Source organism: Rhinolophus sinicus, chromosome 2, assembly GCF_057876585.1.
Source record: "Rhinolophus sinicus isolate RSI-liver-muscle chromosome 2, RSI-T2T, whole genome shotgun sequence".
Lineage (NCBI taxonomy): Eukaryota > Metazoa > Chordata > Mammalia > Chiroptera > Rhinolophidae > Rhinolophus > Rhinolophus sinicus.
Window position 1 is genome coordinate 85,102,260 of NC_142502.1, and position 15,030 is coordinate 85,117,289.

The 15,030-nt window shown below is 34.5% G+C and overlaps 1 long non-coding RNA gene across 1 annotated transcript; it reads left to right on the forward strand.

Annotated features, from left to right (window-relative positions):
* The first annotated feature begins 22 nt into the window (after positions 1–22).
* Positions 23–7,752, forward strand: LOC141571873 (uncharacterized). Its single transcript, XR_012496928.2, has 3 exons — positions 23–96; positions 7,172–7,265; positions 7,618–7,752. It is a non-coding gene; the product is annotated as an uncharacterized LOC141571873 (long non-coding RNA).
* The last annotated feature ends 7,278 nt before the right edge of the window (positions 7,753–15,030 follow it).

A 15,030-nucleotide genomic window follows, 5' to 3' on the forward strand; every position in this document is an offset into this window, starting at 1 on the left:
TGGTCTTACATTTCTCACTTTCCAGGTTCTTTTGGTCATCCTACACAGGGATCACATTTTCAGTGGACTTCTTGCTTCCGAGAACATATTGGCAAGGTAGAAAGATCTTATTTAGTCTTTGCTAATATACTGACTTAGAGAATAGTTTTTGTTAAGTCATTTCTATTGAAGATTTTGTTTCCATTCTATTTTTTCTGCACAATGCTGGTTGGCAGTTTTACAATCTAAAGTGAATAAAGCTATGATGCTCCAAGGTAGGAACATTTGGCCTGTGTGTGGTCTTTATCCTTTCATTCATGGTCAACTGGGCCCTGCATTCAGAGGCAATGGAAAAAGTAGTTTAAATCTCTTTAGAAGGTAAGGTGTGTAACCTAACAAGGATCTCCCTGGAGAGGGGGCACCACTGTCACACTTCCTTTGGAATATGATTATAATATTCCATACTCTGGTAGCAACAAGGGGTTCCTGGTTAACCATTTCATATAAATAAATATATATGTATAATATTATTTTATATATATATATATATGTATATATATATATATATATATATATATATATATATGTATATATATATATATATATATATATATATATATATATATATATATAATATTTACATATGTAAAGCACACACACACACAGAGGGTGCCAAAAATGTACACATATTTTAAGAAAGGAAAAAACTGTATTAGAATTGTAATACTCAATATATACTGATAACAAAAGATTAATACAAATCATGTGTATACATTTTTTCTGGCACCCCTGGAATATGGTACATATATCAGTGCATATGTATATACAAACTTGAGTAATCATTTATTTGGAGAAGTACTTGTTGAGTATATAGCAATACCCAGTCAGCACATGTTTCTGTGTTCCAAACATGTGCTTCCTATTCTGAGACCTATTGAACCACATTCCTCTGGGAATCAGTAAGTAAAAATGTCAGAAAGTTTCACAGCATGTATGTTGATTGATTGAACTACAGTAAATCCTTTTAGTTTCTCTCTGTTATTTCTGGTTATAATTATCCGGGAAAGGAAGATGCCTTCCCCAGGAGTTCTGCTCTGTATCTATCTACAGTTAGCACCAATTTGACTATCACACGAGGAGTCTTGCTACTTTATTGAAGAGAAATTATTTCTGCTCAAGTTAAAGGATCATTATTAGAAACTGTTAGTTGTTTTGATGTTCGACCTTAACAAACCTATCTTTTCTTTTGATGATGGAAAAATTGGACCCTTTTGAGGGATAATTTTGCAATATTTGTGAAAATTTTATTCTCTATATGTATATACATATACATATACACACATATGTATATATATACACATATATACACACGTACATACATACACATACATACACATACATACATGCGCACTATGACCAGTCAATTCTGTTTTTAGGATTTTGACCTATAAAAAATATAAACATGTATGAGTAGAGACATGATGAATGACTTTTGTTTCAGTATTTTTGTGATAGTAAAACAAACAAAAAAGAGAAATCAATATAAATGCCTATCAATAGGGGGATGAATAAGTATATTTTGTTATAGCATAATATGGACTACTTACCATGTGACTCTTAAAATGAGAATTAAAGTGTATATATAAATTGATTTAAAAAACTATCTATATTGATAAAATAAAAAATGGGATTGTAAAAGTCATATGCATCTACTAAAAAAACTACTAGAACTAATAAACAAGTTTAGCAAGATTGCAGGATACAAGAACAATATGCACAAATCAACTGCATTTTCAAATGAGTGTCAATGAGTAATTAGAAAATGAAATTAAGAAAACAATCCTATTACAATAGAATAAAAAAGAATAAATTTACCAAAATAACTTCAAGATTTGTACACTAAAAACTACAAAATATAGTTGAAAAGAGTTAAAGGATATCTACATAAATTGGAAAACATCCGATGTTCAGGAATTGGAAGATGTAATAATATTAAAATAGCAATATACTTCAAATAATCTACAGATTCAATACAATCCCTACCAAAATACCAGTTGGCTTGATTTTTCTTTTGCAAAAATTAGCAAACTGATCCTAAAATTTATATAGAAATATCAGAAACCCAGAAAAACCTAAAAATCTTGGAACAGGAAGTAAGGTAGAGAAGCTACCCTTTTTGACTTCAAAATCTCTATGAAGGTGAAAGCAAAGAAATAATCAAAAAAGGATGTGGACATGAAAATGTATTTAATTGAGTTACATAAAAAGAGAAAATACTAAATCATTTTATTAACCCAGTAATAAAAAAGTTTGTTTTTTCATTTCAGCAATGACTTTGAAAGCATTGATGAAAAATTATAAAATTGTAAATTATTTCAACTTGGATCTTGAAATGCTAATGCATTTTTAAAAGGAGATATATCCAAAAAATTACACATATTTAAATTCTATTTTTAAAAGTCAATGCTGCGGCATCATAAGGAAAAGCAATGTTAATACTTTTTATTTTCCTTTTTATTCCCCCAGACTTTAAAACAGTCATCTTAAAGTGAACAGATATTGAAGGTGACTTTGAAGAAGAGTATTAGATCCAACTTCACATTTTCTAGGGGTAGCTCATTAAAACTCCTCATGATACACAGCTGTATCTAATTGTCTGATCTCCCAACCCCCTTCTACTTTCATTTAAAATAGAGAGGTCTGTGAACATGTTGGTGGCAGGGTCCTTGGTTCGCATCTCCCTGGAAGCTTTTTAGCATTTGAGTTGTAATTATTTGTATCCCATTTTAGGCTCTAGTCCAGATTATAAGCTCCTTGATGACAAGGACTCTGCCCATTTATAATTGTATCCACCACAGAGTCCAGTGTAGTTCCTTATACAAACAGGTGCTCAGCATTTATGGCATGCATAAATGATCTCCCAAACTGCTGAAATTTACATCCCCTCTCATTGACAAACCTGGACTTAGAGAATGTTTTTCTGAAGTCCTTGGGAAAAGTTAATCAGAATCTAAGTCTACCATGTCACTTCCTTTATACAGTCCAGTGCAAGTATTCTTCCAGGTCCATAAAAGTATCTGGGATATTTGCCAGAATGCGTTACTCCAAAATTTAGTTTCAGCACTTTAGAAACTGCTTTCTCTTTTAATACTTTCCCATAATTAGGATTGCCTGCCATCAGGTAGCTCCAACAAGTATAGTACCTTTTTAAAAAGTGTTCTTTGAGGTCCAGACTCTAGTTTTCAAAATAACTTAAAATAACGAACTAAGACTAAATCACACTAAAGAATACATAATTAAAGATATCTGAAGAGACAATGGAATACTTTGGGATTTGTTCACTCTCCAGATTTCATCAAGTCTAAGATGTCTTTGATTTTAACTAGCACCATTCATTTATGTATCATTAAGAAGGAAAAGACAGAAAAGACATTGACAATTAAACAATAATATTATGCTTTCTTATCATGTAGGATTTTTTCAGTTTTATTGAGGTAGACTTGACAAATAAAATTGCAAGTTATTTAAAATGAACAATGTGATGATTTGATTTACACATACATTTTGAGAGAATTCCCCCATTTAGTTAATTATTACATCCAGCACCTCTCCTATTTATTTGTTTTTTGAAGATCTAATGTTTAAGATGGTGACTAGAGTTGATAACACGTTATCATATTGTGGGGGCGGAGCCCCAGAAAGTAGTTTCCAGGCTCTCGGCCTCACATGGACGGGTGCTGGCTCAGGTAGTAAATGGCCAACTGTGATTGCATGGCCATCAGCTGTGGCTAGTTGGCCGTCAGCTGTAACCAGTGAGCCATTGGCCACAATATAACTGCTGTGGCTACGCTAGAAGGAGAAGGAGAGGAGGAAGAATGGGGGCTAGCAAGAAGATGGCGGCTGAGCTGGCAAGTGTGGATGGCGGTTTGCGGACAGTGTGGATCCAGCCTCCAGTGAGAGTATAGTGCCGCCAGAGAGAATATAGTGGTATGACTCCCCTACCTATGGCTCCGTGGGTGTTCCTTTTTGGCCTCACCATATCCTGCGTTCTTGTGTGGGGAGCGGGACCAGAGACCCCGCGGGTCTCTCTGCACGACACATATAATTAAAATTTGCTAAAAGTAGAACTTAAACGTTCTCTCCAAAATTTTAAAAAATTCTATAATTATTGAAAAAGTTCTTTTGTAGTTATTAGATACAGATATTTATATTATTATTACACTGCTCAGTTTCCATGACTTTATGGGTGTATGGTAATTTTTTATTAAATGCTGAATCAACACAATCTTTTTGAGGCAATTAAACTCAATCTTAATTTGTGGTAATTAAACTCAGCATGGGTCCTCCTTAAAATCCTCAAAATTATTAAAATTATAACAAAATAAATAGCTACTACCAAGTTTGTGCATGCTTAGGCTTAACAGTTACGTTAAGAATGCCACCAGCATAACAGCAACTTTAAGATAACTGATTAAGATGCTAATTTCAGAGATCACTTACCATTTTATGGTGAAACAGTTTGAACTTAGGAACAGTGAAATACAGCATCTTTAACTTTTCCTGTGTTAATTTGACTTGAACTTTTAAATGATAATCAAAAAGCCCTTCTTCTCCATGCCCTGGATTCATTTTCCCTCAGCAATGTCTATTTTTACAGTCCTTTTGAGATCCCTTATTTCCAACCTAATCAAAAAGGTGTTTAATTTTCTCTCCCAGTACTGTTGAGCAACTAGAAAAAGTTTACATTACAGCCTGTGGCCCAAATATTTATTTCAGCTCATAAGACTACAGAAGAGATAAAGAGTAACGTCCATAGAACGCTGAGCTTAAAATTTCTATGACTGGATTCTTTCAAATCACAGGAAGTAATTTCCAATTTTGTTTTTTAAAAGAGTAAAACATGTGCCCCTTCCCCCAAATCATCCTTAGGTATAATTACATTTTACTTTCCATGTCTTAGCAGAGTTCTAAAAAGAACCTGACCTTTGAGACTTTGCTTCCTTGGCCGGCAGGAGAACATGGTCACCATCTTTCTCATTTGCTTGAAGGTTTATTGCAGGGATATCTAAACTTTTTTCAACGTTTTTTACCAAGGGCCATATGCGGTAAAATACACAAACAGCCCGGCCACTCACTCAAGGTGAAGTACATATTGCCTCACCTGGTTTATTTAAGTAAACTAAATATATTTTTGGAATTTGCTGTGGGCCAATTAACAATGGATTGCAGACCGCAGATGGCCCGCGGGCCACAGTTTTGACACCCTTGGTTTATTGGAACCTTAAAATAATCCCTATAGGAGATTCCACTTTCCTTAATCCTGTACCAAATAATTCCAGTTTAGCACCAACATCACGATTAGAGAAAGGTTATATATTTTTGAAAGCTCTTTCTGGAAAAAGCATTTAAAACTCAACTGAATATCCCAAGCTGAATATCCTAAATTGAAATAACTATTTTTATTCTAATCTCTAGAAGTAGGATATCCTAATCTCTTGACAGCAGTCACCATTCAGTTGTCCAAGCCAGAAACCAGAAGCATTCAAAGACTTGTCCTAACAAAGCTCCTATCTTATCTTTAATTATTTGCTTGTCTTTTTCAGTTATGGACTGAATGTTCCCTCAAAATTCATAAGTTGAAATTCGAACTCCCAATGTGATGGTATTTGGAGGTGGGGCCTTTGGGAAAAAATTAAGTCATGATAGTGAAACCCTAATGATGGGATTAGTGCTCTTACAAAAGAGACTCTCTCTTCCTTTCTGCCATGGGAGGATAGAATGAGAACAGAGCCATCTTATACCCAGAAGAGGGCCTCCCCAGAACTCAACTAGTCTGGCACCCTGGTCTTGGACATCGACCCTCCAGAACTATAAGGAATAAATTTCTACTGTTTAGAAGACATCCAGACTATGGTATTTTGTTATAGCAGCCTGAATGGACTAAGACACCCTTTCTAGACTTTAAGCTCTGATATGATAGAAGCTATGATTATCCTTTTTCTCTTTGCAACTCCAGTCCTGGCGCATAATAGATATAGTAAATTAAAAATGCAAATGAGAATCAACTTATCTTTTGTCTTGAGAAAATGAACCCACTTATTAGTAGTTAAGGGCTGAGATAGGAGGGAAATTTGGCATTAAGCTCCTTGATTTTAATATAATTTTATTTTGTGCTATTTTATACCTTAATAAAAGGCATATTTTATTAAGGTATAAAATATGGATGCATAGTAAGCACTTAACCTACTCATAGATATGTGGAGTTTTAGAATTAAAAGAGAATTTAGAGGTCAGTTCAGTCTCAATACCAGCCCCTAAGAAGCCATTTATTATCGGAAATGTTAAAAAGAAAACTGAGGCAGTTGGTTAGGCACTAGAGCTTACTTAGGTTTCCTGTGTGTCTCCCCAGTTGGTGGGAAAGAGTCAAGTGTTGCTAACAGAACATCTTTATAAATAAAAAAAAACTGAGCTTGCCCCCTGATAGAAAGCTAACAAAAAATACTTGGCTGAAACTTTGTCTGGCAAAGTTAATATATTATGGACACTTTGACGTTAAATTCAAAGACTATCTAAGTCCAGGTTTCTTTGGAGTACAAAAAGCACTTTTGAGGATATTGAAAGATATAATAGATGAAGTGGGAGGAAAAAGTTTTGGAAAGTTAAGTCTTTCATTTGTTACTTTTGACAAGCTAAACCCAAGTAATAAGAGGCAAGGTAGTATTCTAAAAAAGCATGCCTCTCTGCTTATAATTGAGTTAATCTATTCTCATCTCCAGCACATCAAGCTGCCAAGAATTTTAATAATCACATTGCACAGGAGGATTAGGGAAGCTGTATACTGCTATGTTGGCTAATGAAGTAAAGTGTTATGAGATGTGTTTTCTCAGATGGGGAAAAAAAAAAAAAAAACCTCAGCAGAACTGACTTTGGTTTGGATATGATATCCATTTGCTTCTTATTTTAAAATAAATCATCTAGGAAGAATAGTTGCAATCCTCTAGACCTCCCCTTTCCAACCACCATTTTTGTCTGCTAGCATTAATAGTTCACTGAAAATGTCCTTATTAGTACAAAATATTTTGAAGGAAAAAGCAGTGAGGCGTATTCTAAAATTTATGGAATTTGTCAGATGTATTAAGTATTTAGACTTTACAACAACCCCACTGGGTAGGTTTTATTATTTCCATTTTAGAGATGAGGAATGTGAGGCTCACAGACGTTAGTATCTTGCCCAACGTCAATTGGAAACCAGAATACCAGGTAGAAGAGACTGGATTCAATCGCAGGTCTGTGTTGATTCCAAGTTGACTTTCTTTCTATTTTCTTTTTGTCACTTTTCACTCTGCCCCATAAAAAACTTTGTCTGTGTTCTAACTCATATTTTGGTTTGGTGCATGGAAAATTTTATCTATAAGGCACAATAACATAGAGCCTCTCTTGCTCTTACAAATAACATTTTCTATCACAACAGTAACTTAGAAGAAAAAACACTGATCACATGAAAATCATTCTTACAATTTGCCCAGAAACTGCAATCAAATTTAACTGTATCCAAAACTAACAGACAAAATTTCAAAAGTGGTTAACAACAACAAAAAATAATAACATACTATTATTAAAGTATTTTTTTTTTGGAAGGCTGAATCCAGAGAAACATATTGATAAATGTGAGCAACTGGGAGTCCTAAAGAAATACCATTTGGATTTTAACATATTTCGTCGTGTATTTGTCCTCTACCATTATCCTATTCCAAGAAAAATGAAGAATAAAGGTAGTTTTCCTTCATCCTCATTGTCTCTACTCCATTGGAATAGTCCCTCTAACAGCAAGGCTTTCTCTGGGGGTTTGGCACATCAGTCAGTTTCATATCTAGAGACCAAATGATGGAGTTTATGTATGTATCCATTTCATTGCAAAAGAGCTAGCTATCACTTGATCAGAATGGAATTTGTTTTTCCTCTTCTGGGGCAACAAATGGTTAAAAGCACCATTATAATTTAATTAAGACAAAGAGGTCATCAGATGTCAATAATATCAGGTATCAGAGGTCATCAGATATCATCAGAAAACTGAAAATAAAGGCTTATATACTTATGATAAATTCAAAACCATCTAAAGCTGAAAGCTGTTAATAACATACACTAAGCCATAATTTATATTGAAAATAAATACTTAGTATTGAATAAGTATTTAAAATAAATACTTAGATCAAGCACTTATGGAGGCTATCCATTCTAATTGCTTTCTATGTTTAAAGTAAAATTTAACAAAGTTATGTCCAATGTAGTAACTAATTCATCAATTGATACAATTTGGATATTCTAATTTTGAGAGATCGCCTTCTAAATTTAAGTGGCATATTTTAAACCTTGATTTCTTACTTAAATTTTAGGAAAACCTATCTTTAAGGCTACAAAAAGAGATCAACCATAATAATGGTTTTCGTTTAAATAATACTCATGACATCGCATCAATATACAATAAATATTCATTTTCACTGGCAATTGTTAACATATATTCAGTTAATTTTTTATTTAGCAAAATAAGTTAGGAAATACCATTACCCTGAAAAAGTTTTTGATAATTTAACAAAAGATAGCTCTTCATCGTTTTCATTCATCCACACAACATAAACCTCTACATACCCACTTAACACCATAACCAATTTTAGAAAGTAATAAAAACAAACAAACGAAAAAAAAAACACCTCCAGTATCACAAAACTTTAGGACTGATTCTTAAAGTTATCTTCTAGATTCCATGTGAAAATTACTTTTTTTAGTTAGCTCTGTTTAGTAGCCACCAAGAAAGCGGCTTTATATAACTTACAAAATAATAACATAAAGCAAAAAAAATAGCTTGTGGTTCAATATAGATGTTATGTTGTAGCCTTAAAGGTTTGAGAATCGGCATATGTAGAGCAAAGCTACAGCTACATCTCCTTATAGAACTGGCTTAAATTCTAGGATTACAGCATTCTCTCATGAAGTTTGTCTCGTATTCCCTAATTGTGTGTGGCACATAAGAATCTAAGAGTAAAAACAGTTGGGGAAAGTTTCCAGATCATTAATGTTAAGGAAAATCAAATCTCTGCTTTAGGCATAATCATGTCCTTTAGATCAGTAGTGTGGGTTTTCAAAGGGGTTAACAGTGACCATATCTTCAACTCTAAAACCAGAACCAATTGAGAGAGAGGCACAAGAGTCAGACAGACAGAAGGAGGCTAAAATATTAGGAGATTAAAGCTTGATGGGAAGATGTGGCACAGATGTGTGGTCACCCTGAATTTCTAATCTTGACTTCTGAATCAAACAGGCTGACCCACCCAGTCGCTGGCACCATTCACTGGGCCACACACTTCCCCATGACAAGGGCAGGGTGCTTTCCCCTCGGAGTGGGGAGGGCTGCTGTAACTGAAAGATATGTTGCTTTAATAGAGAGAGAGCCCAAAAAGTTGAGCAAAACATCATAAACTCCTTTTCCCAAATTTCCCAGTCCAAAAAGAAGCAAAGAATATACTTATTGGGCAATAAAAACTTGTTCTCCACTAAAGCAAAGGGAGGAGTGGGGGGGACATGTGTTTTCCCTCCACTCTAAATTTAAGTGTGAGGCTGCTACCTCATCCTTTAGGACTTCTCACACTGTTAGGGAAACAGGCAAAAAAAAAAAAAAAAAGTTTATTAATTGATCCTGACTTTTAAGGAGAAATGGGACTGTTGAAAACAAATGAATGGCTGGACATCCTGGCAAAAGTGTAGGGTAGGGGGTGAGAGGGTGGGGGGAGCCCAGGGGTTCTTTATTCTACAACTATATTCAATAATGAAAGTTAACACATGTCTATTGCATCATATACCGATTTCCTCAGAAATAACAAATTAAGGTGTAGATCACCCCACCAGAAGAAAAACCTAGTCAGCAGAGGTGCTGGCTGAGGTAAGAGAAATAGGAAATAAATAATGAAGGAGGGAATGTTGGTTATAGTTTATAAGTTACTGAAATTGAGAACTATAATCTATATTTCTGGAGTGTGTTTTCCTTTCCCCTCTGTTTTCTCTTTCTGTTGTATGTAGGTTATGTTTACTAGTTTTTCTAAAGGTTGCAGAACACTGAGAAGGCACTGGCAAGGAATTTGTGGGAATAGGTATTTCCTAGAGACATAGGATGCAGGGAACAGACGTCCTACAGCATTCCACATTTATTAAAAATTTTTACTAATCATAAACTCTATGTTGCTAAGTAAAGAAATTAATACAAGATAAAGAACACAAAAAGAGGCTCGGAATGTTGAAATAATTAATGGGACAGAGAGAATTGGGACTGGTCTCAAGGATGATTTTCATCTTGTTAATGCATGGTTGTACAAACTAACAAATAAAACCAGAAATGCAGGCATGACATTTTCGGGAAATAGCAATGAATAATAGACTTGACTTTATGAAGTTGTGCGAAAAATTCCTAAGCTTTATTAAAAAATCACAGTTTAATTTTCAGAATAATCTCTATGTACAACACAAAAAGAGATTGATTATAGAGGGTGCTGTGTAAAACACACTTTCTCCTTAATTAGAATGCTCTCTTAGTTGGGGAACTCTCCTGTTTTCATCCTCTTCTTTTGAGGTGTAATAAAACATTCATTTCTAGTAACCAAATAAGTAAATGGTACCATCACCACCAAAAGAAAGAAAAGATAAATGTAATGCAAATTCCTATGATGGTATTTTAGAAATGTACCTTTCTGATGAGTTCAGATGTTTTAATCTGGTATTTTGTCTCTAATTGTATATGAATTAGAGGGTATGAATTAGAAGGTAGATTGTATATGAATACTTTTCTTCCCTATAGAATGTATCTTTAAATATGTTTTTTTCTTTCAGCATGTATAGTCACTTACATCATTTTTTCTTTATTTTACACTTTTCCTTTCTATTCTTTCTCTCAGGAAAAAAAAAAAAAAAATTACTCACTTGGGACAACAAAAGAAAACCCAGGCAGAAAAGAAAAATTCCATGGAGCCTAACCAAACGTGGACATTGGAAACCAGAGTGACCTCTACTCAGAAAAAGATAGAACACCCTTGCCTGGTGAGAGTTTCAGGATAGAAGTGACTTTGTGAGGACTTTTGGAATAGACGGCGGTGTGGACTACGTAGCTAGCCTGGCAATAGCGGCCACCCTTATTCCCAGAGCATGATTCACTCTGTTCTACGCCAGAGGAAGTATCACCCTAGTAAGACTGTTTTCTGAGTCCCCCAACACACACAGAAAATCAGCAGTATGGATCTAATTCTGTTTTTTGTCTTTTGCTTTTTAGTATGCATTCGCAAATAAAGCATAAAAATGTGTTGCAAAAATAATGAACAGAAACAAAATATGATAAGAGATGTTGGAGGTGATTTTAATTCTTTTCTTTTGAAAAATTATTTTTAAAAGTGTTCATAAAATTTTAAGTAATACTTATTGCTTTAAAAACCAGAAAAATGTATTATTAAAAATTAAATACAGTTCAAGTACACAACTGCTTCTTTCCTGTTGACTGGGGAAACCTCAGGGTACCTGTGCTAGTTTCTGAATCCTGTCTTGCCACTGTGATAATATGATGAAAATAGGTTTGCATTCTCAGTTATTTGCAGAGAAGTTTTCTGAAGTTTCCAAAACTGCTTCTATGTTTTGTTTTGTTTGTAACTATTACTGGAAAATATTTTAGAATTGGCATTGCCTCAACTTTTTGCAGCCTAGTTTTTAATCCAGACTCGATGGACTGCAAGAATAACAAGTTAATTAATTGAAGGGAAGACCTTATTTATATAATACGGATTTTTACATGAAGCTTTTTAAATGATATCTTAAGTAATTTGATGAATGTTATTAACTGAAATGAAACATGGGTGTTTTTGTATTACTCAAGTACTGTAGGCAGTTGTTTCAATAGTGGTCTTCATTTAATTAAAAATACATGATCAGAGTAGAATTGTTTGCTTTAAGGATGTACAACGTCAGGGTAGTAAAAAATAAGTTCTGTTAAAGAAAGTAAACATAGTAATCAGGGAAAAATTCATACTGGAGTAAGTTTCATTACAAGGGCCTCGCAGGGACGTATGTCAGGGCCCCAGTGAGATGTACAAATGTATTCAAATGACTCATGTGATTCTCTAGATCAGGAATATTCTCTTTGTAATCTTAGAAACATGTCTTTTAGATTCAGAAGAAAAAAATCGAATTGTTAAAGTGACTTGTTTATTTTGGGGGTCAAACTTTTGTACTTTTGGAGTTTCCAGGGAATCCTTTCACGCCTTCTCTGGATTGGGGCCGAGAACCGTGTGATTTTTATCCTACTCATGCTGGTTTTGGCCAGCACCTGTGTGGAACCCCATTCACAGTCTCATGTTGATATCTAGACAAATCTCCTTTCTGCAAGAAGATACATCAGTGTCATGTACCTAGAGTGACCGTTGTCTGGGCATTTCCTGGCACATGGGAATTTAAGTGCTGAAATCTGGGCAGTCCCAGACAAATCAAGGCAGTTGGTCTTTCTACTCCATTTTCCGTAGGGATTACACTTTGCCACTCACACAGAGTGAGCAAAGAAACATTTTAGGCACTGTGCATCAGTGAAATAGTCCTAGTGTCCAGATAGCAGATACTTTTCTTTATTTCTCAGCTGGTCCATCAGTACCAGAAGGAGGCAGGTCTGAAATCTTCCGACAATTTTTTGACATATCTCTTTGATCAAGAGGTAATTAGATATTTCACCCCTCACAGAGAAAGGGCCAAAAAAAAAAAAAAAAAAAAAAAAGTCATCTTTGTCACATCTCAATAATCATTCACATTGGAGCTCAGATCAAAGACAGATATTTTTCCAGAAAACTCAACTGCTTTACTAGAATGAGATGGGTGATTATCCAGAGGCACAAGTTACTTTTAGGCATTTCATTTTGGTAAAGTTTAGAAGAGGAAGTTGTTGGCATAGTCCACCACCTTGGGGCAACAGAGCCCACTTGTCTTTTGGACATATTTCTGCAGAGGGAGGGATTTGATGGAATTAACGTTATACATATTAACATTGAGAGAATTATGTTCAGTTCTGTTTCTCTCTGTTGAAAGCTCTTTCTACAGCAGAAATATTGAACCAGTTGTCATGTACTTTCTGATTCACAGTAACTTGGTATTTTACAGAGCCTCCTTTTATTCTGAAATGTATAGTTCATGTATTGAATGTTGGATTAGCTTGCACTACATCTACATCTGTCAACTTCTGCTTGTTTCCAGTCAGTTCGGGATTTTCCTGAGTAAACTTCTGTTGTAGGATTATATGTTGACTGATAGAACAAACTCCTGAAGGCTCTCCACTTTGAGCTGAGGATATTTTCTTGAATATGCACTGGAATTTTGGCCAGTTTCAGTGAAGAAGGGTCATGGTTCATTGTCTTTATTTGCTTTTCTTACTTGCAAACACATTTTTCGGTTTGGACTGGAACATTGTCTCTATTATTTTAACCTCTTGTTAGTATGTTTTCCAGAGAGGAGGGAGAAAGGAAAGGGAGAGAGGGAGGGAGGGAGAAAGGAAAGGAAGAAGGGGATAAGGAAGGAAAAGAAAAGGGAAGAAAGGGACAAAGAAAGGTTGACAAGGGAAAAAGTGTTACTATCAATCTGGTTACTTCTTCAAAGAATATGGACAGCCCCTAATGAAAGTGTACAGGACTATTATTTTGGTGAAGAAATGGTTATGTCCAGTTGCTCTTTGGGGCAGAACTTCATCAGCGGACAGTCTATTAATGAATTCCCATATGATCTATTTCATGGCCTGCCTGGGTGGCTACATTTTATAATTTACTCAGGTATTATCAGGTTGCTAGTGAATTCAATTAACATGTTAATTAAAGAACATGTCTGCTGTTGAGCCATCTAGGTTTGAATTACAAAACACAAGGTTTTGAAAAACAGTTTTAGAATCCAAAAGATATTTGGAAGCTTACAAGAAGGTATGTCATAAAACCTGTAAAACATGAATTACAGCAGAGAAAATAAAAACTGATTTATTTCATTTTTAGAAATTTATGCATACTTTTTTCCCTCCTTCCTTACCTCCTATTAATTATGACTTCATGGTAATGCTATAGATCTAAAACTTGATGACTTGACACCTAGTCTCTAATTAGTTATTATGTTGCACAGTCACCAAGCAAAGTCACTTAACTTCTTTGGCGGTTTTTGTTTTTGTTTTTTTCTTTCGAATGAAAAATAAAACCCTTCCAGCACGTGGAATCCTTGGAGGAATTGTGCTTTGAATTAAAATGGTTTCTTTGTTTACTTAACTTGATACTACTCAGCCTTAGAATAGAACTGTTGACTTCTGCTTCTTAAAAAGGACTTTATGAAATGAAGAATATCTCTTCCCAGAGATGCAATTCTTGTGTATGCTTAGAGCCATGCTTACTGAGCCCAGGGCCTTGTCACAAGAGTCCCTTAATTTAGACTTATATTTACCCCTATTCTATGATGTTTGTGAAAGGAATGATTAAGTTATCTGTCATGGGGGATTTCTGGCTAATCATCTTTCTTTTCCTAATCTAAAGGGATTGAAGCTGAAATTAATGACAATTACTAATGTGATTTGTCCAAATTCTTGGCTTCTGATGGCCATGCTTTTGTTTCCCTGTCACTGGTAAAACTTTGAGACCTATTCCTCTTGGGTGCAGATCAGGTGTGATTAATGTGCTTGGTAAAAGTCAATTAATAAATCTATAAATCAAGTCATTTTGTTAAAAAAAAAAAAAAAAAAAAATATATATATATATATATATATATATATATATATATATATATATATACATATATATTTTAACAAAATGACTTGATATATATATATGTGTGTGTGTGTATTTATATATATATACACACACACACATACATATATATCCATTATTTACATGGAGCAATCTGTGATTTTCTTTGCAACCTACATGTGGAAATGATACAGCCCAATTATTTCAGAGCTCTGCTCCCTCTCTGTGAAGGGAGCAGAGTTGAACCTTCTTTGGTACAGTGAAACTT